Raw genomic sequence first — 27,436 nt, 5'->3', positions numbered from 1 at the left:
CTCCACAGCAATCTCCTCATCCCACCTCCCAAGCAGTGGTTGTGAGGCAGAGAGTGTCCAAATCACCAGGCAACCTGATAGCACATCCCCTGCTGAGCACAACTGCTTTTAAAAAGGCACAAAAGAATCTAAATAAGAGTGGATATATGTATATGTATAACTGATTTACTTTGCTGTACACCTGAAACTAACACAACATTGTAAATCAATTATACTCCAATAAAAATTTAAAAAAGAAAGCACTTGCTTTTTATGCTCTAATTCAGGATGACATTGGATGTTCTCCAGCAGATCCCTCTGCCCCTTCCCCATCAGCTTCCCCCTTCTTTATACCCCCTTCTCTCAAGCTGTCACTGTGGGCAGCAAGATGCATGCCCTGAGCCCAGGTCCTTCCCCATCACTGGGAGGAAGCTGGCTCCACAAGATGGGGTAGGCTGCCCCCAGCTATGGTCTGGCTGCCTTCCTTCCATGTTCCTCTTTGTCCCATAGCCCCAGAGCCTGCCACTGCCTCTGTCCCAGGTCAAAGCACACTCACCAAGATCACAGACACCGGGGTCAGACAGGCTGGGTTCAAACCTGGCTCCACCACTTATACGTTAGTTATGGCACCTTGGTCAATAAGTAATCTCCCTTGCTTTCTTCATCTGGTAAATGTGGGTAATAATATCTGCCCCACAGGACTGTGGCAAGGATTAAGCAAAATAATGCAAGTAAAGTTCTTGGCCCAGTGCTAGGCATACAGGAAGAATAAAGTGCTCATAGTTCTGGATAAACACATGGCAGTGAGTAGATATTCCCAGTAAACTCTTCCCTCATTACTGAGTAAGATGGGGCCACCTTAGCTCAGCTTCTTACCCTTTCTAACTCTCTGAGGCACTCTCTGCACCAGCCTAGCTGCTGTACCTGAGTGATGCTAAGTCACCGTGAGAGAGCCCAGGGAAGAACTTAGCTACAGAGGCTGAGTGATCTCTATGATAAATTAAGAGGTGGAGAGGAGGTTAGTCCAAGTCCTCTGAGCAGATGCCAAGATGGGATTAAATGTGTGGACCTCATTAAGGAAATGCCCATGGACAAGAAAATAGGGAGGGAACTGGACAAGCCAGGGAGAGCTGTCAGTCTCAGTGCAGGTCTGGCCCCAAAGAAGGAGAAAGAAAGAAGATGGGTGGAAGCACTCTAGTCTGGCCTGCCTTGCAGCCTAAGGAAAGTTCAGCCAAGCCATTGAGAGTCCTTGAACCAAAGTTGGCTAACAAAGTGTCCCCTGTGTTCCAGGAATAGATCTGCCTTAGTGTCCCAGCCACACGCAGTCAGTGGTAGAACAGCCCAGGGAAGCATGGCCTTGGTGCAAAGCTGACCATGGATTTCCATGCACAACAACCAGGGCCCTCGGTCAGTGACTGGGGCACAATTAGTAATAGGAGGTCATTCTCTTGGCCACCACAGAAGGAGACAGAGAGAAAGAGAGATCGGAGGGCAGAAGCTGAGGTATGAATGGTGGAGGCAGCCATGGAATGAAAGAATGTAGAGCAGTATGGGGATAAGAGGAATGAGGATATAAAGATTGTTGGAAATTACAAATTATAATCTCTTTAATATTTCTTTAAAGATATAAGTTATAGATTAGGAATTCTTTTTATTATTTTTGACCACCTGGGTTATGCTCCTCCCAATGTGATTGATTCTGAGACTAGCTCCAGTACTCACCAAATCATTCTATAAAATACAGTGCCTACGATGTCGCAGATGTGGTTCTAGTGCCTTATAAATATTGAGTCATTTAATCCTCACAACAAACCTTTGATGTGGGTGTGATTGTCACGGTCATTTTACAAATGGGGAATTAGAGGCACAGAGAGGTTGAGTAACTTGCCTGAAGTCACAGCTGGGAAGTGGTGGAGCTGGGATTTGAACCCCAGAGTCTGTGCTCTTACTTGATACACTAGGCTACCACCCACCCCTGGCCACCACCGTGTCTCCTATTCCCTCTTTCCACTGCTCTTCTCTGCATTACAGCCTCACCTCTGCACACCAGTCCTGCAGCCACTCCCCTGTCTGATCCCCAACACTCCTGCACGCTCCTTGAGCACTTAGCACAGGCCAGCCCAGGTGGTCACTACATATCTGCCGAATCTGTGTTGGGATGATCTTCTGATCTTGGTACCCTATAATCCCAAACTCTGCTTGGTTATTTGGGGCTTGCCTCACTCAGCGACGGCTCTTAAGTAGGGCTGAGGGCTGAGGGCTGAGTTTCATTCTGGGTGAGAAGGAGGAACGTCTCCGTAGGAGGACATGGCACAACCTTCAGTGTCACCTATACCAGCATCCCACAGCCTTCCGAAGGTCTAACCACTTTTTCTGTTATTCCCTGATCATTCCTTTCTCCAGCCTCTTAGTAAAGTCTTCAGCCTTCTGCTTAAATATAGGATTAAATGCCACACATGTGCCTGCATGCCTGGTTCCTGCCAGGTGGGGCCCCAGGTGGGTGTGAGGGTCTGTACTTGCCAGGAGTATCCCTGTGCCTGAGACAGTGCAACATGAAATAGCAGATACAAAAACACCATGCCAGATTGAGAGACAAGTTTTATATTTCAAAACTTTAAATAGGGAAAAATTTTATATTTTAGAATCTTTAATAGTACTTGTTTCCTGGTTTTTAACAAGGAATCCCACACTTTTATTTTGCAATGGGCCCCACAAATGATGCAGCCATCCCTGTGTTCACTGCCCAGGCGGTACTGGGACTTCTCACCAAAACTCATCTCGCGAGCTTTGAGCTGAGAAAAGGGTCAGGTGCCACGAGGACAGGGACCTCCAGGACCGCAGTGAAGGGAGAGCATCAGCGTTCCATCCTCAGTCTTCAAGTCCCCGCCGCTCTCTGCCTGTCTTCGTGGGCTCCGACAGCATCTGGTCTCCTTCCATATTCCCCCAGCCCTTCCTGATTTCCTGCTCCTGCTTGCCTCTCTGCTTGCTCCTCCGCTGACTTTCTGCCTTTGCTCCCCTAACGGGAGTGGCCCTCGTGCTCTGTGCCTCAGAGGCCCTCGTGCCTCTGTGCCCTTTTCTCTCTTTCCCTAACTGACCATGTCTCCTCTTTGGTTCTCACCTACTCCCAAAGGTCATACCCCAGCCACCCTCTTTCAGCGACTCCTGTTCCCCACTTACAAAGCCAGTCGATTGAGCACATCTTCCTTGGATGCACGCACAAGACATTCCCAGGACAGACTGTTACCCCAGAATCGATGTATTAAAAATGGAAGCTACTCATCTTCCTCCTCGAGTCACTCTTCTTTCTGACTTTTCTATTTCCAGGCATGACATTCTCATTCTTACGATCATCCAGGATGGAAACTCCCTAGTAGTCTTTTACTCTCCTCTTTCCTTCACCTCCAACCTCCAAGAGAGCACAAATCTTGTCATTCCTTCTTAAAAATGTGTCTTGCTTGTGTTTCCTCCTGTCAGTTCCTATTTCCGGCAGCGTAGTTCAGACCTTTATCAACTCCCTCTTCGACAAGGGCTTCCAGCTGACCTCTCAGCCTTAAGGCTCTTTCCCTGACAATTATTCGTCTACATGGCTCTAGGAATAAGTTTATTAAAAATTGCTCTGCTCATGGTATCATTCTGTTACTCAAAATTTTTCAGTAGTTCCCTATCATGAGCCTAGTAGTCTTCTCTTATTTACTAGTCATAGGAACTGGTCATGTCAGATACGATCATGTCACTCCCCTACTAAAACCTTCGCTGCTTTCCATTGCTCAGAATAACCTTTAATGTGACCTGGACGCACACAGACTAACATGTACGTACTCACTTTGCCTAGGTAATTCCTAATCATTCTGAGCTCAACTTGCTTGCCATAAATGGTTATAGTATATACTTCATATTTTTCTTGTGAAACCCTTACCACTATTGTAATTTCACTGTGTAATCAAAGATTTAATGTTACCCTTTCCTACTAGAATATAATCCTCCTAAGTGTAAAGACTGGGTTAGTCTTGTTCAGACAGACCTCTCTCCTTGCCTGATGTGTAACAGACATTTAGTAAATATTTGTTGGCTAGATGAATGAACTACCATTTGTTAAGCATCAGGGTGGGTCTCTGTCAGGCGCTTCATCTCATTTCATCCTCACAATACCTGTTTGATATTATTTCCACACCTCAGAAACATAAAATGCCAAAGGTCATAGGCATTACAGACCTGAAGCCGTTCTGCATCCTGGCTAAAGAGGTCTCCACCACTTGCCAAACACACCCTGTACTTTCTCACCTCACTGCCTTTCTGGCTTTGCCTCCACCTGAAATATCCCTTCTCCCTTCACCTGCTGAAATCCTAGCCACTTTTTTAAGCTCCTGCCTTAAAAGAGCCTCCTGCTACCTTCTCATCTGGCCTTGAACATGTATAATGGATTGGAACATAGGCTCTGGAATCAGACAGACTTGGATTTGAATTCTAACTACTCCCCAACTGTACAAGCTGGTGACTTTGAGCAGGTTACTTGAGCTCATTTCTCTTGTCTACAATGCAGCAATATTACTTACCTACCTCAGGAGGTTTAAATGAGATCAGGTGTCTGGAGGGTTTCACTCAGAGCCTGGTTTATAGAATGGGCTCTAGCAACATTAGCTCTTCTTTTCATCCTCCTCTTGTTTCTCCTTCTCCTTCTTGTCCTCTCCTCTTCCTTCTTCTCCAAAATCTGCTCTTATTCTTATTCCGATTCCATGAACTCATACTTACCTACCAGACCTGCCCACATCATTGATATCAATGATATATTTCTTTGCACCATTGATATCAGTGACCAGTGGCAACATGTGCCATCAGTCATCGTAGAACACTCCACGTGGGCCATCTACACGTTTTCCCCCTTAACATTTGCTGGGTGACAGCAGAGAGAATACACATTTTTCAACCACTTCTGGACCTGAAATCTGTGAGTTCCTTTACACTGCAACCTGGTAAAAGGTCCTCGGGGACCCAGCTCCTCAGGTCCCAGATTCTCTGGTAGGAGAATATCTGGTGAAAGTTGAGTATGAAAGGATTTGGAGCTTGGTTTTCAAGGGCAGTAGAGGCCCAGTGATATTTCACTATCATTCAACTTGGTGGGGAGTCTCATAAGGGAAGGTAATGGGAGAGGCAAAATAACACTTTTGTGTACCTACTCTGTGCCAAGTCCTGTGTTTGACAATTTACATAGATCGCCATCCTTACCAGCCTGCTTTATGAGGTAGATCTCATCATCCTCATTTTAGCTCCATCGGGTGGGTAAGAAATGCTTTCTAGAGGTAGTCAATTCCTTCTTAGCTTCTCATACATTAGAAAAGTTTTAAAAATTATCACTGCCGGACACCCTCCAAGAGAATGATGAAGGGTACATACTCCAATCACCCAAGGCAGAGCCCAGAGGAAGATCCCTAGAGGAAAAAGAGGCTATTTCTTCTACTTGGGCAAAAGCATCACCACCATTAAGAGGTGAATTTAACATTCATTTTTCCCCAAGCCCCTAAGCTCTGCTCAACCTTTTAGTCAACCCTACAAACACAGGCAGGCCCAGCAATGAACACAGCATTCCACAAGGAGCAACAGGTGATTCAGCTAATTCAGCAAGGAAGCTGAGTGCATTTTTTTTGCTGTTCAAGGAATTATTATAAGCAGCCAACAGGAAAAAAATTAATGATAAAGAATTACTCCAGCCCCCAGAACCTGCTGTGTTGTTTCTGTATATTTCCAAAGCACTTAGGATGTATGAGAGGTGTTATTTAAGGGAATAAATAACAACATTTATAGGCTTTTCCTGGAGCATGTGATCAGCTCTGTATAATCCCCTGAAACTGTTCTCAGCATGGATGCCACACCGGGGAGCAGCCTCTTGGAGAGCCCAAGGGTAGGTCCTGCTGGAGCTTGGGGCCCATGGTGGGCAGATCTGAGTTCTCAGACATCTGCTCAGGAGCACTTCTAGAAGCATCACTGGCCCAAAGTGGCTCCCTTGGGGCCTGCTGCTGGACCCAAATCCACTCCCCCACAGAGGAGAACTATTTTAGGGCTTCTTTAGTCTTTAGCTACAGAGAGAATTAGTCAACTAATTTTGTTCCATGAAGGCAAGCTCCTGGGAGGCCCAGAAGCAATAGGAGTTTGGATTGAAAGAAGGAATCTGAAGGAGAACATGGCAGTATGGGGCAGAGGGTCTGACTTGATGGGTCTAGTGGGGAAGTGCATTGGTAGATGGAGAAAAAAGAAGAGGGTGGAGGGAGAGGGAGGTATAAGTCTGCTGAAATCTTATTTTCCACGCCCTATGACTTGCCCTCTGGAATCAGCTTCCTCACCCATGGTTCTCTTCTCTTCCACCGCAGCCCAGCCCTGTCCTCCACCTTCAATGATTTCCTGCTAAGTCTAATCATCATTCTTTCCCCCAGTCTCAAAATCCACTCCTTCCCCCTCCCCAGGGAGTATTCTTTCTTGTTAAAATATTTGAGCAATTGAACAATTAAGCATAATGTTAATTATGTTCTGCTCAGGATGGGGGCATATACAGGCACCTTAAAGGATCCTCAGGGCCACCAGGGGTCTGCTTATAAGGAACCAAAAGGTTCCTCTCTAGGAAGACTTCACTCTAAAGTGAAGTCATTAGAGGTCAAGGGGAGATGACTTTTGGAATCAGAAGAGCAGGATGATTCTGAGTTCAGGCCTGCATCTGCCCTTGGAATCCATGCCTGAGCTCTGGGTTGTGGAACCGGTTGTAAAAGAACTCAGAATGATGGTGATGATCATGATCATGAAACACAACTTCACTAATGTCTGCACTGGGCGTATAGAAGTTTAGGCATCTGGTAGCAAGTTTCACATGGGATGGGGGGCTGCTGCAACCTTGGGCCAGTGGCAGCTGCAGGAATGGCCTTCAGCCTGAGCAGACAGAAGTCAACTCCCAGAACAGCTCTATGAGGAAAATACCTGACCCACCACAGGGGGATCAAGAAGTCCAGCCTATAGAAACCTTGTTAGACTTCCAAGACATCCTCTGTGGACTCCCAGAACCATTTAAGAGGTATGAGAATGGGGTTGGAATTCCCAAGGACTGAGAGGCTGCAGAAGCAGAGTAGTCCTGGTGGGTGACAGAAATCCTGATGGTCCACACTGGTGTGACTTGACAAGTTAGGTATCTGACTTCAGAAGGAGAGTGGGCCTTATAGAATCTTGTACCTTCCTCTACTTAAAACTCTGTCTTGACAAAAAGGTAATTTTTCTAAGAAAGCCGTTGGAAACTCTAGGCAAAGGATTTAAAGGAAAAACAGGGTATGTTTCCCCTTCACCCTAACACTTTACCCAACATCCATTGTGACACCTTCCTGGCAAAACATTGAGAAGAGTCTACTTATGGTACATATTTCACCAAATATTCAAACATTTTGTTTACCATAAACTTATAATGTTTCCCAGACAAGGAATGGGGAGGGGGGGTAGGTACTCAATCAAAAAAGATGGAATTTGCTAATTCATTGCAGTTTCAATGATCTCAGTTCCTAAAATTATGGGGTATCTTTTAAAAATAAAACTCTTCATTAGCTGGTGGTTTCTACATATTACAAAGATGATGCTGGTTGTTAGAGATCGATTTTAAGTTTAGCCTTTAAGTTTAGCCATTGTCTAATTAGACACTGTTAACCTCAGCATAAAATTTTGCACTGTGGCTAGGAAACAAGTAATAAAAACAAAAATATTTAGCTTCAGTAGAGAAGCCTTTCCTCCTCCTACCTTTTGGGATTCCCACAACTCAAATTATCTGTGATGAGGTCAACATAGTCCTGTTTCCTCTGGGTTCCTTCCCCACTTTGGTGGGGGGAGCATGTCTTGCCTGCTATGTGTTGAGTGTGTTACCTCAAGTCTGTGTCCCTATAAGCTGAAGGGAAGGGAGCCAGCCACTGAAAGAATGAATTATTCTGCCATTGCCTCCTGTTAATTCTCAACTAGCTCTTAATCCTCCTGCCTTTCCATTTCCTATTGAAACCTCATAGTCATATATGACTCTGGTGTCTGTGTCTTCTGTCTTCTGTGCTCCCCAAATGCTTGATTCACCTGCAGTCAGTGACGATGCCAAAGGACAGTTTGGGGGGCCTTCAGCCTCATCTCCATCAGTCTCTCCAAACCCACTTCAAATTTGAAAAAGGCACTATTATTAGACAAAGACAGTGGATATTTTATCACTGAGATATAAACAGCATCTTTATTAAATGTTACTCTTCTTATTGATTTGCTACATACACTGTAAAATAAAACAAAACAGGGTTTCATGTAAATGAACCTTCAAAACAAGACCCTTGACCCATTTCTAACCACATTCCCAACTTTGGGGCAAATAATCATTTTTGCCCAGTAAATGAACTTCTCCTCTGGCGTAACACTTTACTCATCTATGTGGATGGACTCTTGGGTCTACATAGTGAATTTCCCAAGAGAGGTAGGAATATTATGTCATATTTTCTTGAAGTACTTTCATTGTGGCTCTTGTTGTAATTGTTGAAGAAAAGAAAATATCACCTTTGTTGATCATTCCACTTGCATCCCTCCAGACAACCATCACAACTCATTTGATATATGTCCTTTCAGTTCACTTGTCATTTGGCCAAACATAATAATAAATAATATCGTTGTATGTAGTTTTAAATTTTACCTATATGAGATCATAATGTAAATATCATGCCACTGCTTGATTTTTTTTCTCTCATTATTTTTTTTTAAATACAGAACTTTAAAAAAAAAAATTTTTTTTTTTTTTTTGGCTGCGTTGGGTCTTTGTTGCTGCACGCGGGCTTTCTCTAGTTGGGGCGAGCGAGCGGGGGCTATTCTTCATTGCAGTGCGCGGGCTTGTCATTGTGTTGGCTTCTCTTGTTGTGCAGCATGGGCTCTAGGTGCGTGAGCTTCAGTAGTTGCACCATGCGGGCTCAGTAGTTATGGCTCGCGGGCTCTAGAGCATAGGCTCAGTAGTTGTGGTGCATGTGTTTAGTTGGTCCGCGGCATGTGGGATCTACCAGACCAGGGATCGAACCCATGTCCCATGCATTGGCAAGCGGATCCTTAACAACTGTGCCACCAGGGAAGTCCTTCTCTCATTATTATAGTTTGAGGTTCATACAAATAGATGATGCCTTCCATTCCATTTAACTGATGTAGTAAAATCCCAACTTGCTACATTTCATCTATCCAATTGCATATTGTTGGTCCACTTAAATTGACTACAACTTTCTCCTACTAAAAGTGAAACAGAGAGACTTGTGCTTCCAGCAAAGATAAAGTGCCTTGAGCTGGATTTACCTTCCTGCCAGAAACAACTAAAAATACTAGAAAAATTATACGAAACAATAATTTTTAAGACAGTAAAGATCAGGCGGTAGGAAGAATCATATCTGAGAGACAGGAAACAAATGAGTTGAGCCCAAAGTTTGCCCCAGTTTACTGCCTTGAGAGCATTTTCCAGCCACAGCATGGCAACTCAGGTAGAAGCCTCTTTGATTTGGGGAGATGAAGCTGAAAGTCTGGGGAGACAAAGATGGTTAGAGTCCACAACGCAAAGTACAGGAACAAGCTGCACAGAAACAGAACTCTGGAAAGCTAGAGGGTCCCACTTGAGTCTATAGCAGAGAGGTGATCAGTACATGCATGTGAAGAAACTATCAAAGGCCATGGAAAGAACCACCCAAAAGGAAAAGGAGGAATGCTCCTATGCGCCAATGCTCCAATGTTCATATAGAGCTTGGAATAGTACCTGTTCCCCAAGCCACACTGGAAAATCTCATAATTCATAGAGCACTGGGTTGAGTATTTAGAAGAGTCTAGCTTTAGCAGTGGGACATAACTATCTTTAAATTAAATTCTGCTCCAGTCTCTAACAAATCTTAACACAAGACCAGAAAGCATTAATCTGTGTCCAAGTAGCTTAACTTATCCCAGATAAAGACATCAAAAATATTTACAGGGATACAAAGATATCTAGCACCCAACAAAGTAGAATTCATAATGTCTGGCTTTCAATCAAAAATCATCAGGCATCCATATTATGTGTCATCTGGAAAGTACAAATTAAAACAATAATGAGATACCACTATACATCTATTGGAATGGCCAAAATCCAGAACACTGACAGCACCAAATGCTGGTGAGGATGTGGAGCAACAGGAACTCTTATTCATTTCTGGTGGTAATGCAAAATGGTACAGCCACTTTAGAAGACAGTTTGACAGTATCTTACAAAACTAAACATACTCTTACCATATGATCCAGCAATTGTGCTTCTTGATATTTACCCAAAGAAGTTGAAAACTTATGTCCACACAAAAACCTGCACATGGATGTTTATAGCAGCTGTATTCATAATTGCCAAAACTTGGAAGCCGCCAAGATGTCCTTCAGTAGGTGAATGAATAGATGTACTATAGTACATCCACACAATGGAGTGTTAGCACCAAAAAAAATGAGCTCTCAAGCCATGAAAAAACATTGAGGAACCCTAACTGTATATTACCAAATGAAGGAAGCCATTCCAAAAAAGCTACATACTGTATGATTCCAAAAATATAACATTCTGGAAAAGGTAAAACTATGGAGACAGTAAAAAGATCACTGGTTGCCAGAGGTTGGGCCAGGAGGAGGGATAAATAGGCAGAGCTCAGAAGATTTTTAAGGCAATGAAACTAGTACTCTGTGGGATACCATATGATGGATACATGTCATTATACATTTGTATAAACCCACAGAATGTATAACATCAAGGGTGAACCTAATAAGGGGAAACTAGGAACTTTGAGTCATTATGATGTGCTGTTGTAGGTTCATCAGCTATAACAAATGTTGATAATAATTTGTTGTTGATCATGGGGAGGCTCTGCATGTGTGAGGGCATGGAGTATGTGGGAAAATTCTGTACCTTCTGCTCAATTTTAATGTAAACCTAAAACTGCTCTAAGAAATAAAATCTATTTTTAAAAAGTTATCAGGCATAAAAAGAAGTAGGAAAATCTGGCCCATAATGAGGAGGTAAATCAATCAATTGAAACCAAGCCAAGGACTCACATAGACGTTAGAATTATCAGACAAAGATGTTAAAACAGTATTTATAATTGTACCCCATATGTTCAAAAAGCTAGAATAAGGGGGGAAAAAGCTATAGGAAATATTGAATATATTGAGTAAAGACCCAAATCAAACCTGTACAGATGAACAGTTCAAGGTGTTAAATGAAAAATACACTGGATGGGGTTAATAGCAAACTAGAAACAGAAATATAAAAGATCAGTGTACATGAAGACTAGCAATAAAAACTATCCAAAATAGAGAAAAGAAGACTAAAAAGTGAACAGGGCATCGGTAAACTGTGGGACAATCCAAGAAGCCTAATGTACATATAATTGCAGTCCTCAAAGCAGGAGGGTGGGCAGGAAATACATTTGAAGAAATAATGGCCGAAGTTTCTTCCAAATTTGATGAAAACTATAAATCACAAATCCAGGAAACTCAATGAGCCTCAAGCACAAGAAACATGAAGACAACTGAACCAAAGACATGTCATAATCAAGCTGTTCAAAATTAGCGGTGAGAAGAGAATCTTAAAAGCAGTCCGAGAAAAAAGATACCTATGTACAAAGGAACAAAAATAAGTATGACTTTGGGAGCAATATCTTTAAAATATTGGGGGGAAAATATCTTCCCAATATGAATGCAAAATAAAATATTTTAGTCATCCAAAAGCTGAAAGAATTCTTCAACAGCAGATATGCATGACAAGAAATGTTCAAATGTTCAAGGACTTCTTTCAGGAAGAAAGAAAATGTTAGCAGATGAAAATCATATCTACACAAAGGAATGAAGAAAAACAGAAATAGTAAATCCATGGATAAACGTAGGGAATATCTTCCTTTATTATGCAAATCTCTTTAAAAGACATTTGACAAAACAACAACAATAATAATTATGTAGTGTGGCATTTATAACATTTACAGAGGTAAGATATAGAACAAAGGTGCACAAAATCCAGGAGGGGAGAAATAGAAGTATAATATTAGAAGGTTCTTATACTGTGTGTAATGTGCTATACCATCATTTGAAGGTATACTAAGGTAAGTTAAGAGTATGTACTATAAACCCTAAAGCAACCACTGTAATAACAAAACAAATAGTTACAGCTAAAAAGCCACTAAAATAGATAAAATGGAATAATAAAAATATTCAATTAAATCAAAAGGAGGCTTTAAAAGAAGAAAAAAACAGAAAATAACAGATGGGACAAATAGAAACAAATAGCAAGATGGTAGATTTAAACCTAACTATATCAATAATCACATTAAATAAGGTCTAAATGCTCCAATTAAAAGGCAGAGATAAACAGATTGAAAAAAAAAAGTGAGACCCAACAATATGCAGCCTGCTAGAAATTCACTTTATAGTGAAAAAAATAGGTTAAAAATAAAATGAAGGAAAAGATATATTATGTGAATACTAATCAAAAGAGAGATGGAATGGCCATATGAATATCAGACAAAGTAAACTTCACTGCAAAGAATATTAACAGGAATATAAGAAAAGTTCATTTTATAATTATAAACGAGCCAATTCATATAGAGGACATAATTTTAACATGTATGCACCTAATAACATAACTTTGAAATACATGAATCAAAAACTGATAAAATTGTAGACAAATCTACAATTATAATGGGAAATTTTAATACCCCTCTCAATAATTTATAGAATAAGTAGATTTTAAAAATCTGTAAGGATATAGAAAACTTAAACAATAACCTCAAGCTTCTTTCAGCTATAAGTGGCAGAAATCCCTTATTCAAAGTGACAAGTGACAAGCAAAAAAAATTTTTTCTTAAAAGGTAGTCCAAGGTAGGGGGATTCAATGTTTCAAGAATTTAAGTTCTACCATTTTGATATTCGTCCATTTTGATATTCGTACGTCAGCTTTCTCTTCAGACCAGCGCCTGTCATGGTCACAAGATAGTTACAGCAGTTAGGTATCACATCAGACATATCAACATCAAAGAAAGAAGAGATCTCTTCCTATATCTCTCTTCTATGTCTCTCTGTTATGAGAGAAAATCATTCCCAGAAGCCCTCTTTCAAGTCTCATTGGTCAGAATTGTGTCACATGCTCGTGTCTAAACCAATAATTAATATGAGAAATAAGACAACCATAATTGGCTTAGAACAATCAGGACTGGGTCTGAGAATGGGGCAAGTCTCCCTTGAAGCATGACTGAATGAAAAGAGTAGAAATATAAATAAAATCAGGGTTCTCCTTGGGATGGAGGAAGGGGATGAGACGGGAAATGAATACAAGTCAGACAATCAATAGTAGGTGCTACACCTGATTTCTCCTGAATAAAGAGGTTTCCCAACCTGGGTTCAGACTAAAAAGGAATCTGGTAGTATTTAGAATAGACCAGAAACAGCCATAGGAGAGAAAAGTGCATGCTCCAGCAGAAACAGAGATCAGTACGGAGCTACCCAGGGACATTTGGCTCGTCTCCTCCAGGACCATTTCTTCCACATGCCTCCATGCTGCTGCCTCCACCTCTTTTGCAAAATCTAACTTAATAAAACCAGAAGCAACTAGCTTTAAAACTGCTGTCACGGGCGCTTTGGCTCTTTTCAAATAGTAGGATTAGCAGCAACCTCAGGAAACTGCCCCACCAAGGAGCCATTAGCCAGAAGCACTGACAGCTGGATAGCTGGAGTGAGTCCACCAGGACAGATCTCTCCAGTTGTGAGGGGATGGGATACCATTGTACACAGATGGGTTTGTTGACATCTTTAAGCAGTGTTGACCTCAGGAGCAGGGAATGCTCTGCTCTCACCCCACAGAGGCATTTTACACGCGCAGCCAACCTAGAGGCCAACTGGGAAAGGGCACCAGTAGGAAATAAAAGAAGCAGAAATTGAATTTCAAAGGTCACTCTTTACTGATTAAGATTGCTTTAGACCACTTCTACTGAAAATGTAGTATCATCAACATCATCATCATCAACTGGGAGCTTGGTAGAAATGCAGTTTCTAAGCTACACCCCAGATCTATTGAATCAAAATCTCAGGATTAGAGACCCATAAATCTTTGTCTTAATAAGATCTCCAGGGATTTCTTCAAGTTTAAGAGACATTGCTTTAGATTTGTGTTGTACTTGTGGGTTTTCCTAGAATTTCAGTAGATATTAAGAGGGCAGGAGGGAGGACGGGCAATGGGTAAGGCCCCAGACATCCTCCAATGGAATAAGACAATTAGCTAGATACAAAAATGATGAAGTGGGGAGGGCCTGGACAGATCAGTAACTTACCCTGAACAGGCGTTTCTTTTAGAGATATCATCAATCTGTAATAAAATCTAGTGTGTATAGGCAGCATAATCAGGACATTACAGGGGAGGGCTCTTATGAAGGAAAGGCCATATATCCAGGGCCACTGCCTATGTCTATTTGGCTGCCCACTGTACAACTTCAGGGGGAATCTATGATATTATTAATGTCCTGAAATTGTGCAGCATGGCAGCCCTGCTGATACACCCCTGAGATCAAAGCATTTTAGATCTAGAAAGGACCACAAATCTCAATCCCTTCAATTCATAGACCAAAGAAAGTGAAATAACTTGACCAAGATCACATGGTTAACTTAGCAAGTAGAACTAAGACCTTGAAATCCAAACTTCTGTCTCAGGAAGTGAGTCCTTAGAGAATAATTCAAAAGAGATAAAGAACTAAATGTTAAAAAATAGTGGTTTTATTTCAACAACAATAACAGAAAAACCCCAACAGAAGTATCCAAGAAGACGGTAGAGGTTATGTAAATTACATTAAATTTAATTACATTAAATGGTCAGGTTAAATACATAAATATATATGTATATACACACATATATACCTAAATTGTATATGTATAAATATGTACATTACCAGTCATGTAAGTGAAGAAGCTGTCTTGGACATTCCAGCCCCAACAGATGTTCCATATTTCCAACTGGAGACAGGTCTGTCACCAAACGGCTGTGATTCTTAATTCCTCTTCTCTCCATAGCTGGTGGCATTCATATAGTTATATGTACATTTATGTGTATATATATATATCTCTATATATAGTTATTATGAAATTTATCTTTTCTTGGGCCTCCTCTCATATCTTATCAGTGAGTGGAGAGTGGAAATTAATGATGCAAAGAAACATAGGCAGCTGAGGTGTCTATGGGGTTTAACACAACAGATTTTTAAGATTTATAGGCTTCAGATAAATATTTCCAAAAATAAGGGCTAGCCTTTATGGGCTCTCTGCCTAGTCCCGCAGAACCTAACTTGTAGCCCACCACTTTAGAACGAAGTTTTATTCAACCAGTTTTGTCAGAGTGGGTGGAGTGCACACTGCTGTTTACCGGGTTTTGATGCCTCAGTAGGATTCACCTGGATTAAGTATATGATAATGCCTGAAGGGTTCTTTAAAAAAGGACTTTATTAAGACTTTATTAAGACTATGAAAGGAATTGTTAAATCGCTAAACCAAATTGCTTCTGATAGATATATACACACTACAAAGTCTCCAATTCCTCTTCAAAACATTCGTGTGAGTAATGGAACTCAGGGTCTGTCTGGCAAACACCTCTTATTTCACGCTCTGCAGATCTTCTTCCATGTATCCCATCCTGTCTGAGCAGCAGTGTCTGACTCTGCAGGGACCCTCGTTTCTTATTAGAGAAAGTTCTAGTCTTCACTTAAGCCATTTTCAGAGTAGAGTCTTTAAGAAGCAGTTGATTTACCTGGAGGATTTGGTTTCTCTACAAAATGATCTATAAAATCCTGGGTGCCTAGTTTATTTGTTAATCCCAGGAATGGCTTTTCTTCTCTACTCCAGGTACTGTTCATGCATCTGTATTCCCCTTGGTCTTCATAAGTGTTCCCAGAGGAAGGAAATATCTAAACTTCCTTTGACAAGAAGTATAACTTCCTTATTAAGTCTCAACCTAGAGATGGCTTTCCATTATGTATTCTGCGTAATGCCGAAAACATCTCCTTGGCAGCAGGAGCTCATTGGCATACTAGTACAGTCACTTCATGCCCACGATCACGTGCATCACATGCATATCACGAACAACTATTTATATGAAAGACTAGAAGAACCAGCACAAAACAGTACTATTGTAGAAGAATTATAGATGAATTTCTCTTTTACCCAAGTTTGCCTACAAATATTTTTGCTTTGGAAATTTAAATAACTTTAAAAAACAAATCTGTGCTATTTCCAGCAAATTATACTACCTCTAATATTCCTTCTTTGGATTCATTGAACACGTTCCTCAAAAGAGGAGTTTGTGCTTTTCCCACCCACTGAACCCCAAGAACCCAATTTTTGGAGAACATATCCTAATTTCTTTGACCCTCTGGTTTTAGTGACAAATTATCTAAGGCAAGCAGCAGTATGAATCTGACTGGAAGTGCCCTGTGGAGCTTCTGGGTTGGTCCAGGTTGCCATTTTCCTTGAAAATAGCATGAAGAACTTCAGCTTAAGGAATGAAGGGTTTTACTGACACTAAGATAAGTACCATGGCTTTGTTGGGGAGGTAGAAAGCTCTAGGGGAGATCCTCAGCAGATGCTAGGTTTTAGAGCCAAGAAATTCCCATGAGAATTGCTGAATTTCACATCGTCATCCCTGGAAATAGGTCAGAGCTTTATATTATTTCTCCAATAAAGGATCTTGGATTTCATGAGAAGGGTTGTTATGGCCATTTGATAGTGTGCTTGACTCAGCAAACCAGTTCCTACTGAAGTGTCTAGATGATTTATGGGCTTCCAGGGGAATAATACACAAGCTCTCAGAAGTGACTACAAAATATGTGCTTCTTGCAGGTAACCTGTTCCACCTAATTTTGGCTTTGGAAGCCTTGCTGTGCTAAACTGCCACAAAAGACAGTGTCCAACCTTGCACCATTTGCTGATCATGGTGTATGGCCATAGAAAACACTGTTGGGTTTGTTGCCCAGTTCACAGGGATCTCCACTCTCTGTGAGATAGTTTATATGCAGGGGTGGTCACAGAGGCTTTATTGGTTCTCTGTGACCCTGAGTTTGAGGACATCCAAGGATGAGCATCTGACCAAGCTAAGTCAATCAGAGTCCTTCCTTGAGATTTTTTAAACTGGATGTAAGGACCAAAGGTCACTCTTTGCTGATGATGAGAGCCAGGATGTGAGGCTTAAGAGTTCTCAATAATTATTTTTTTAATCCCTTTGTCACAAAAGAGAGGAAAGAAGTGGAGACTAGAGTGGAAAAACCCCTAAGGTCATTTAAGTCCCTAATTCCAATGCTTCCTGAGATCCCTTTCTTTTTCAGTTGTGTTAAGACATTTCAGTATTCATCCAATAAATTGTCATTTGTGCCTAAAATGGTTTCAGTTGGGTTTCTAACACTGTGATTAAAGTGTCCTAATACAAGGACACTTGGTGGTGGCAAACCACACTGATCGGTCCCATATGAAGCCCCAGTCGTCTGTCCTATCCATCTTCTGAGGGGGCAGATTTGATCAAGGGCTACTGGCAAGTGTCATCAGTAACTCTGTTCAGAAAAGTGGAGAGTCCGTCCCATCTTTCTGTTCCAAGAGTGTCCTGACATCTAGGTACTAGACCTAGAGAAAACGAACTCTTTTGAGCTCACTTGCAGAATCTTCCTCTTGCACACACCCCTTCATTCATGCTTCTATATGTGTGATCACCAGGGCTGGGATGAGAGTGAAGCAAGCCAGGTACTAAATTTAAAGAAGCACCCAATCTCAGGGTCTTGCAAATGCCCTAGGTCTCCCACTCGCTCACCCTAGAACTGGCCCTGATGATCGCACGTGCCTCATCGGGGTTCATGGCACGAGGTGTACACATTCAGGGTGGTGAAGTGTAAAAAAGTTAGAATGAGGACCAAAAAGCAGAATTTTCATCTTGGCTCTATCACTGGCTCAATGTGATATCAGAAAAACTCTGTAAACTGTCTGGTCCTCCATTTCTAATTGGTAAATTAACGATAACCTCATTCACCCTCATTACTTCCAAAGAATATGACAAGAATAACATAAAATCATGTATAGGGAGGTTAAGAGACTGAGCCAAGGTTGGAACATGCATTTGCCAGAACACTAGGCCTTATCTCTCGGGTTTGCCCGTGACTCACCACTTATTTAAGTAATTAAACAAACATATATTCAGTGCCTACTGTGATCACAACCCCAAAGAAAAAATCAGCAAATAACAATCTCTAGAGGAAATGGAAGTTGGATAAAACTAGGGTGAAACTGACACTAGTATCCACATATCCCCATGCCCAGTGATCCCTGTGACACAACTGTCTTCCACACCAGGCTCTGAGCTCACCCAGATCTCTCAGGTTTGACTTACTTTTTATTCAAGGTCCACCTGTGTCCAAAGACTAATCAGCAAGAGGCCCAGAGTTGCTACTGGGATGACTCTCATTCAAATTGTCTTAGGAGAAAAGGAATCAGTCCCAAGAACAATCACCCACACCTTTGATTTACCTGGAGCCTCCTAGTCCCAGACCCATGGGACAGAATTAGGTGATGAATAGGTCTAAAGGAGAGAGTTCCCAATGAATATTCTTTACTGCTGTTTTTGGTCTTTCTTGACCTTCAGTGACACAATCTTATATTTTGAAGACCAGGATAATTGGAAATAAAATGAAATCTCCTATGTTCAGAGTTCGTAACACCACAGAACAGTGCCTGGGGGTGGAATTGCACTATACATTTAACACTCTGCATTAACAGGCAAGGTAGAGAGTCCCCTGCAAATCCCCTCCTTTGCTGCCCTATCTGGAGCAAGAGATGGCACCAATTTAACAAGCACAAGGGTGTAAATCTTGCATTGATATCTCTCACCATGGAAGGCCAAAGATTTTCTAAAAGAATGAAAAAAAAAGGCCACCCAGCACTAGGCATTTTAGGACTCCGTGTTCATGTTTAAATGTTAAACATTTACATTTTACAGCAAAGTGACATTTTTAGAGGGGTTATATTGCCCATTTGCAGCCGTTACTCACTGCTGGGCATGGGCTTGGAGCTGGAGCTGGGTGATGAATCAAAGACACCCTTTGTGTCATGTCACTAAGCAACTCCCTCCTCTTCTGTCGCTTGCAGAGCCTGGGCTGGGCACACAGCCTGTGTCATCCACATGGTGGATTTACAGGTCACAATTTATGCCAGCCAAAGTTTCCTGAGGAAAAGGCAGCTGGAGCTGGGTTTTGGCCATGTCTCAATTACGTGCTGGGAGTAAAACATGGAGAAAGTGGGGACTGGCAGGCATGGACAAAGTCAGACCTGGCCCTTTGTCAAAGGCTCCCAAATCAACTGTCTAAAATGATGTTTCAGTCTACAGAATACAAATACACAGCAGACGGTATGACCCCCTCTGCCACCCAGAATAGACTTCACTAACTGACCACAGTGCTCTTTCCTGCTGAGCCAGACATGGCCTCAGATATGTACTTGATTCACATTCCAGGCAGCCACTACCAACTTGGTCAGCTGGTACAGAGATGAACCTATTTGTCATCCCTGCCTTGGTTTACATGCCAAAGTCTCTTTCCCATCTCTGTCTTTTTATAGTAAGATGGGAGACTTCAGGAATTCTCCATATACAGCTCTCTCTGAAAATAACAATAACAACAGTTGTAATAGTTAACATGTGTGCTTCCTATAGACAAAGCACTTTACATGCATGAAAGCATTTAATTCTACAACAACCCAATGGTATCTATATTATACAAAAGAAGATCTGTCATTTATTGGACACCTACTGTGTGTTAGGTACCACATATGATGCTCTAGTTCCCACGTATTCCCATTTCACCATGAACTGAAAACTCGAAGAGAGTAAGAAAGTCACCATAGCCACACAGCCAGTTAGAGGGAAAGCCTGAATCTGAACCCAAGGATGTCTAATTCCAAAGCCTGTGTTTTCAAATAAGCACAAGACCTTGACATTTTGGCACATCAGCTCACCATTTTTGACCTTTTCATCTAGTTTTCTTCTTTACTGCCAAAGTGGGAGATCTATTTTTTCTACCAGAAACTAGCCATAGACTTTCCCCAATGTGCTCCAGCTTCCCTGGCAACATCCTTCTACCTTCCTCTCCTCAGCATCCATTTCGAATAGGTGAATCAGTAAACTTTTCACCAGGGAGAGAGAAGTGAGGCTACAGACTAGATAGAGTTGAACTAAATACACTTATTGCTTTATTCAAAATGTGGTGCTCTGCTATAAAGGAGGGGCTCCCTGCATCCCCCCAGTGGAACTTAGACTGGAGAAAGTGGGAACTCCCCAAGCTTGGTGCCATGAAGGGCTACATGGCTGCTCGTTTGAACAGAGAAGAAAGAGCCCCTGCAGCCTCATCTCTGTTCCCTCATGATGAAAACTTAAGCCCCAACGAGATTCTCTCTTTCTTTCTTTTTTTAATATATTGAAGTATAGTTGATTTGTAATATTGTGTTAGTTTCTAAGTACAGCAAAGTGATTCAGTTATACATATATATTCTTTTTCATTATAGGTTATTACAAGATATTGAATATAGTGCCCTGTGCTATTCAGTAGGACCTTGTTGTTTATCTATTTTGTATATAGTGGTTTGTATCTGCTAATCCCAAACTTCTAATTTATCCCTCCCTCTCTTTTCGCTTTGGTAACCATAAGTTTGTTTTCTATGACTGTGAGTCTGTTTCTGTTTTGTAAATAAGTTACTTTGTATCACATTTTAGATTCCACATATAAGTGATACCATATGATATCTGTCTTTGTCTGACTTACTTCACATAGTATGATAATCTCTAAGTCTACCCACATTGCTGCAAATGGCATTATTTCATTCTTTTTTATGGCTGAGTAGTATTCCATTGTATATATAGAATACATCTTCTTTATCCACTCATCTGTCGATGGACAATTAGGTTGCCTCCTTGTCAAGATACTTCTTAGTCCCAAGCTTTCACACCTGCTGTTCATTCTGCCAAGAGCTCTTATCTGTTAACTATTGTCTGTCCCCTCCTCTATGGCCTCCATCTCCCCCACTCCAGCACCTTTGTCTGGCCAACTCCCACTCATCTTTCATGTTTTAGCTCGTCTGACCTACTTCCTTTGGAAAGCTGAGTTACATGCTTCCTTTATGCTTTCCTTAGCACCCAGCACTTCCTCCAGGCCAGTGCGTGTCACACTGTCTGTCTCCTCCACTGGGCTATAAGCTTAGCAAGGACCAGTATGTGTCTGACTTGTATCCCCAACAGCCAGTACTGTCTCTGGGTCTGTACTAAAAGACAACTGAATAATGGATGATTGAATTGAATGGATGGATGGACCCACTGTTAAGGAGCAACTGGATTGGCACGCATAGAGAGATTCTCCCCACCTCACTCCTATGCCCAGTTAATTGTGATTGGCAGATTCCCCCAGGCTGGTGGAAATATGAGAGCAACCATCATATCCACAGGGAGTTCAGAAGTGAAATCTAAGGGTGGTGAGAAAGCATGCCTAGAAAGATTGCTTTGTTCAGATGTTGTCCATCAAACAACTTTGGCTATAATGCAAAGCAAACATGAGCAATTACATCTTAGTTTCATTGCTTATCATAGCCAAAATCCATATCTGATGTTGAAAGAAAAGTTCAAAATTTGGCTTTGGCATACAAATGTGTATTGATTTTTCAAAAATAGATATGTGTTCACCTATACAGGACTATGGGCGTCAAATGAGAATCATTTCCAGAATCTAAGAACAGGGCTATTAAATGTCACCTGCTTGCCATAAATTTAATGAGATTTGCCAGCTTGAGATTGATGAAGGAAGAAGGGCACTTGGTTGATTCACATAACTGGGAAGAAGGGAGTGGAGTGGGTCTCAGAACATGGTTGGACCCAGAGACTCAAATTATGTCATCATACTTCTTCCTTCTTGAGGCTCAGCTTTGCTCTACACATTGCTTCCTCCTCTTCTACTGTAGATGGCCTTCTCCCTTGGTCTGTATGCCCACAGACCAGACAACTCTAGGCTTTCATCATGTTGGCTTGGGAACCCTGGAGGAAAGAGAGAACTCCTCTCTGTATATAAATTCCAAAGAAGGGTATCAACTGATGCTGCTTGGGTCTCATGCCCCCACCCCTAGACTCGAGCACTATGGGTGATGGACACCCAGCTGTGATATACTAAGAAAGATATGTTTGGTCTCTGTCTCTTGTTCTGGACACATAGCTCCTAAAACCCTTGTAATTTCTTGAGTTATAGGAGTATCTTTTGTTTTAATGTTTAGTCTTAGTTTCTATTTCCTTAAACAAGAGATTCCAAGACCCTTGAAATCTCTGGAGTAATAAGTGTCTTTTTGTGTATTAATAAGAAGACTGGTGGCCGGGGTCTCTAGATAGTTTCAGTATGGGGACTTGTTGCCAGGGGAACCAACCATGTAATTTTAGGGTTGGAACTTTCAGCCCCACCCCTCACCTCCAGCCTCCAAGGAGAGGAGAGAGGCTGGAGATTGAGTTCAATCACCAATGACCAGTGATTTAATCGATTGTGCTTACATATTGGAACCACCATAAAATCCCCAAACAATGGGGTTCAGAGAGCTTCCAGGTTGGTGAATGCATCCATGTGCAGGGTTGGTAAAGCTCCCCCAAATTCCACGGAGATAGATGCTCCTGTGCTTGGGACCCTTCTGGACCTTGACCTATGCACCTCTTCAACTGGCTGTTCATTTGTATCCTTTATAATAAACCAGTAAACATAAGCAAAGTGTTTCCTTGAGTTCTGTGGACCATTGTAGCAAATTATTGAACCTAAGGAGGGGGTGGTGGGAACCACTAATTTGTAGTCAATTCAGAAAGAAGTTTCAGGTAACCTGGGGACTCACTACTTGTGATTGTTGTCTGAAGTGGAGAGGCAATCTTTTAGGACTGAGCCCTTAACCTGTGGGGTCTGTGCTAACTCCAGGCACTTTGTGTCAGAATCAAACTGAACTGTGGAACGCCCAGGTGATGTCCACAGAGAATCAGAGAATTACTTGGTGTGGAAAACCCACACATTTGGTATTAGAAGTGTTGAGAGTAAGCAGGGATATAAATTGGTGTAGCCACTGTGGAAAACAGTATGGAGGTTTTTCAAAAAACTAAAAATAAAGTTACCATATGACCCAGCAATTCCACTCCTGGGTATATATCCAAAAACAAAAACACTAATTCGAAAAGATACACACACCCCAATGTTCATAGCAGCATTATTTACAATTGCCAAGATATGAAAGCAACCTAAATGTCCATCAACAGATGAATGGTTAAAGAAGCTGTGGTGTGTGTGTGTGTGTGTGTGTGTATGTATATATATATACACATACACACACACACACACACAACACATACATGCACACATAATGGAACACTATGCAGCCATAAAAAAAGAATGAAATTTTGCCATTTTCAGCAACATGGATGGACTTGGAGGACATTATATTAAGTGAAATAAGTCAAACAGAGAAAGATAAATACTGTATGATATCACCTATATGTGGAATCTAAAAAATACAACACACTAGTGAATATAACATAAAAGAAGCAGACTCACAGATATAGAGAATAAACTAGTGGTTACCAGTGGAAGGGGAGGGGTGATATAGGGGTTGGGAGTGGGAGGTACAAACTATTGGGTGTAAGATAGGCTCAAGGATGTATTGTACAACACAGGGAATATAGCCAATATTTTTTAATAACTGTAAATGGAAAGTAACCTTTAAAAATTGTATAAATTTTTTTTTTAAAGTGTTGAGAGTAGAGAAGTCATTTGGCCTGTGGTCGGGGTGGCCAAGGTTCTGTGAACCTCACCAAAACTACCCAGAAAGGAGCAGGGAGGATGGGAGGAAGGGAGGAAGGGAGGGGGAAAAGGGGAGGGAGGGAGGGGGGAGGGAGGGGAGATGGGAATGATCTATTTCTTGATTGTGGTAATTGTTACACAGACATATAAATTTATCAAAGCTCATCAATACCTATACTTAAAATGGATTTGCATTTTGTTGCATGCAAATTATACCACAGTAAAGTTGATTTTTTAAAAAATTAACTTTCTAGGGAGCCTCTTCTGACTACCCATATAGATTTGAGCACCACTTCCACAGCCCTTCCAGTGGTCCCCACGTCTTTGTTATAGCATGACTCATGCTGCTCTGATTATCAGCTTAGCTGTCTGTCTCCCACACTATTTTGTGAGCCTCTGGAAGGCAAGAACTATGTTCCATTCAACCTTTGTACCCAGAATAACTGGTGCAGGGCTCAATATATAGTAGACAATTTAGTTTTAGCTCTGTAAACTGGAAATTTCATGCATAAGGTTAGAATAAATATAAATAGCATAAATTAAGGAGATTTTCGAAACCTGAAGCTAGAGTAATTGAAATATCACAACTCACTTCTCCCCACTCCTCCAAGAATGGGCCAACATCTTGGGAATGGCTTTAGCTTCCTAAGGTCATGGAATATGAGGATAAAGTAACTTCACTTTGATTTTAAGGGGTAAAGAGGTTTCAGTTGATAGCTGGGTAAGAAGTTCAAAACAGAATTTAGTTCAAGGCAAAGGAGTGGAATCTAGAAAGCGAAAAACTGACTTTGTATGAATGAAAACAGAAAGCTTCTTGGAAGAGGCAATGTCTCAGCTGGAATATAAAAACAGTTTTTGGTGTTTTATTTGGAAGAGGCAACATAAGTGCTAGAATAAAACCCCAGAACAGAGAGGAGAAAAGGGAATTCCAGGTATTGAGACCAGAGGGCAAATAAGTAATTCAATTAATTAATTAATTTTAAAATGGCACAGTGTGGATGGGAAACTACCAACAGTTTGGTGCTTCTGGAGGGTCAAGTGCAAGGAAAGATGTGAAAGAGGAACACAGAGAAATTAGCTCGAGGCACTTGATGTCTGTGCAGCAGGCGAGAGCCTTGGGAATTCCTCAGGGTCAGGGTCGTAGCAAAGGCTCAGCTGTGAGAAGGCGTGTCCAGCCCTCTGGTGTTCTTTCTTTCTGTCTGTCTGGCAGGAGACCCGGACCTGCTTTGGAGAAGGGCCAGTGGCTCCCAGGCTCCCTCCCAACATCACAGCATCATTCAGGGTTCTCAATGGTGTTCTCCAGCTGAGCACAGTAGCCAGGGATGGTCCGGCCCTCATCTCACGACTATTTTCCTGGTAGTATCAGCTTGCCAACTGCCTTGAAATATTTGAAGAGAATGCCCTTTTGCTGAGTTTTATCATATGTCCATGTTGCCAGACTGACTTTCAAATCTTTTTCTAAAGAAAAAAAAAAAAAAAGAAAGAAAAGAAAAAAGAAAACTTTCCCCCTAATGAAAAGTATATAAAATCTCAATATACAAAAAAAGGTAAGATTGCAGCAGCTTTGTTGAATCCAGGTGGAGGGGCCTGGAGTTCAGGCCCCCAAAACTTACCCTCTCCCCTTCCTCCTCCATTTTTACAAGGTCCCTGGGAACACCTCCAGAGGACTCCAGGACTCTAAGGGGCACTGTCAAAAACCATCCAACAGAGATGACCTCTGGGACAAACGGTCTGTGTTTTCCCGGTCCCCAGGACCTGGAGCCGGGGGATGCTCAGGGTGCCCATTATTAAGAGCAACTGTGGTTTATCTGGCTTCTCAGGCTGCACATTCATCCTCATCTTTGTCTTTCTCCCCGTGCTTCTTAAGTGGGAAGGAAACTTTCCTTGGTCCATATCTACTCCTCTCTCCCCACACATTGTGGTTCCCTCCTTCCTTATGGAAGTCTTACCGTTTTCAGTTTGTTTTATACTCAAGCCCTCTCCCTCACCCCAGCTGTCCTCTGTCACCCAGCAGGCTTTAGGATTCTCCTTGATCCCTTGTTATTTGAATCCCTCCACTGGAGAGCCTGGGTGGCGGATGTGTTTGCCCCCGAAAGGTCCTAGTGCAGTAAAGGTAGGCACTGGCGGGGTGAGCCCGGCACAGGTGGGTGGGAGAGATTGCCCCAAGTGAGCCTGGAGACTGGGGACACATTAGCCCCATCTCGTGAGCAAGGGACAGTTTGGAGCTCAGCCTCTTGTTCTAGTGAGAGAAAAGTCTGTTCCTCCAAGACCCTGCCTTCCCGAACCTGAGGCCCCAAGGATCACATAGGAAAGAGTTAAGTGAGCCACATGGTTATTTGTAAGGGATTTGCTTTTTTCATTTCTTCTTGTATGAAACTCAAATTGAAATTTTAGTCCTCCTCCCTGAAGCTCATCATTTCTGTGTTTATTTTTTCCTTCTTTACACATAATAACACCATATGTTGGGATAAGTGATACAAGGGTATGAGTCTTACTCTACGAATTCAGGTATGCAAGATATTCACATTGTTTTATTCTCTTTAAATCTGACTTTACTGGACTCCTGCCCCAAACACTGGCTGGCAGGAAATTCAGTCCTGGTCATTATTGCTGTTCCCTCCCTGGCCTCCAGGATCTCCCAGAGACTCCCCGGGGTCTCAGGGGTCCTAAGCACCTATCACAGGCTTTGCTTCTGATCCTTAGAAAACTTCTCCTCTCTCTAAATCTAGCACCTGTACTCCTAGGGTCCCCTAGACCCCTCCTTAAGACTCCAGACTTAGTCCCAGTTATCTCTCCCCTCTACTATTATATCTTTCTGGCCAAAAAATTAAAATAGGGACTATTTGTTAAAAGTTCACCAAAGCCAAGGCGTGTGCCCTTCACTCACTGCATTACCTCGTTTACTCATCACAATGGCCCCAGGCACTCCCAGGTTGGAACAGGAGTATTAGAGTATCGTCTTCTTCATCAGGTAGAGGTGGAAATGGAGGCCTGGAGAGAAGAAATCATGGACTAAAGGCCGTGCTGAGCACCTGGAGGGCCTGCCTTCCCACGACCACACACCACCTTCACCAGCCTCACTCTGCCCTTTGATTTAAGGCCACGTCACCCTCTTCTCCTCAACATCCCTCAGGATCCAAGGGATGCTTTCTCTTGCTGTAGGTCAATCCAAGATGCCTTCCCAGGACCCCAGGGCATTTTGCTGTAAGCATGGTACCTTCTCTGCTTCTCTCTCTTCTTTCCCTTCAGTCCATCCCCACTTTCTGCTGAGTCCCTTCCCAGACCCAGCACCCACTTACTCCCAGCCTGCGCCACCTGACTGTAATGCCAAGCCCCGCTTATCCTCCAAGACATTTCTCTGCCACCATTCAAGCTACACATTTCCTCCTTCAAAAAGTGTTTCCAAATCTGCCTGATGGAGCAGACAGCTTGCCCAGCAGGACCAGGCTCTTCTGCAAATGAACACCTGAACCCTAAGTTGTAGAGTTTGGGAAACATGTTAAATCAAAAATTCTAACCATCTTGTTTCACAGAAAGGGAAATCAGCTGAAGCTCAGAGAAGGGAAGTGATTCAG

Source organism: Eubalaena glacialis, chromosome 10 (assembly GCF_028564815.1).
Source record: "Eubalaena glacialis isolate mEubGla1 chromosome 10, mEubGla1.1.hap2.+ XY, whole genome shotgun sequence".
Taxonomy (NCBI): Eukaryota; Metazoa; Chordata; class Mammalia; order Artiodactyla; family Balaenidae; genus Eubalaena; species Eubalaena glacialis.
This window is presented reverse-complemented; position numbering follows the sequence as displayed.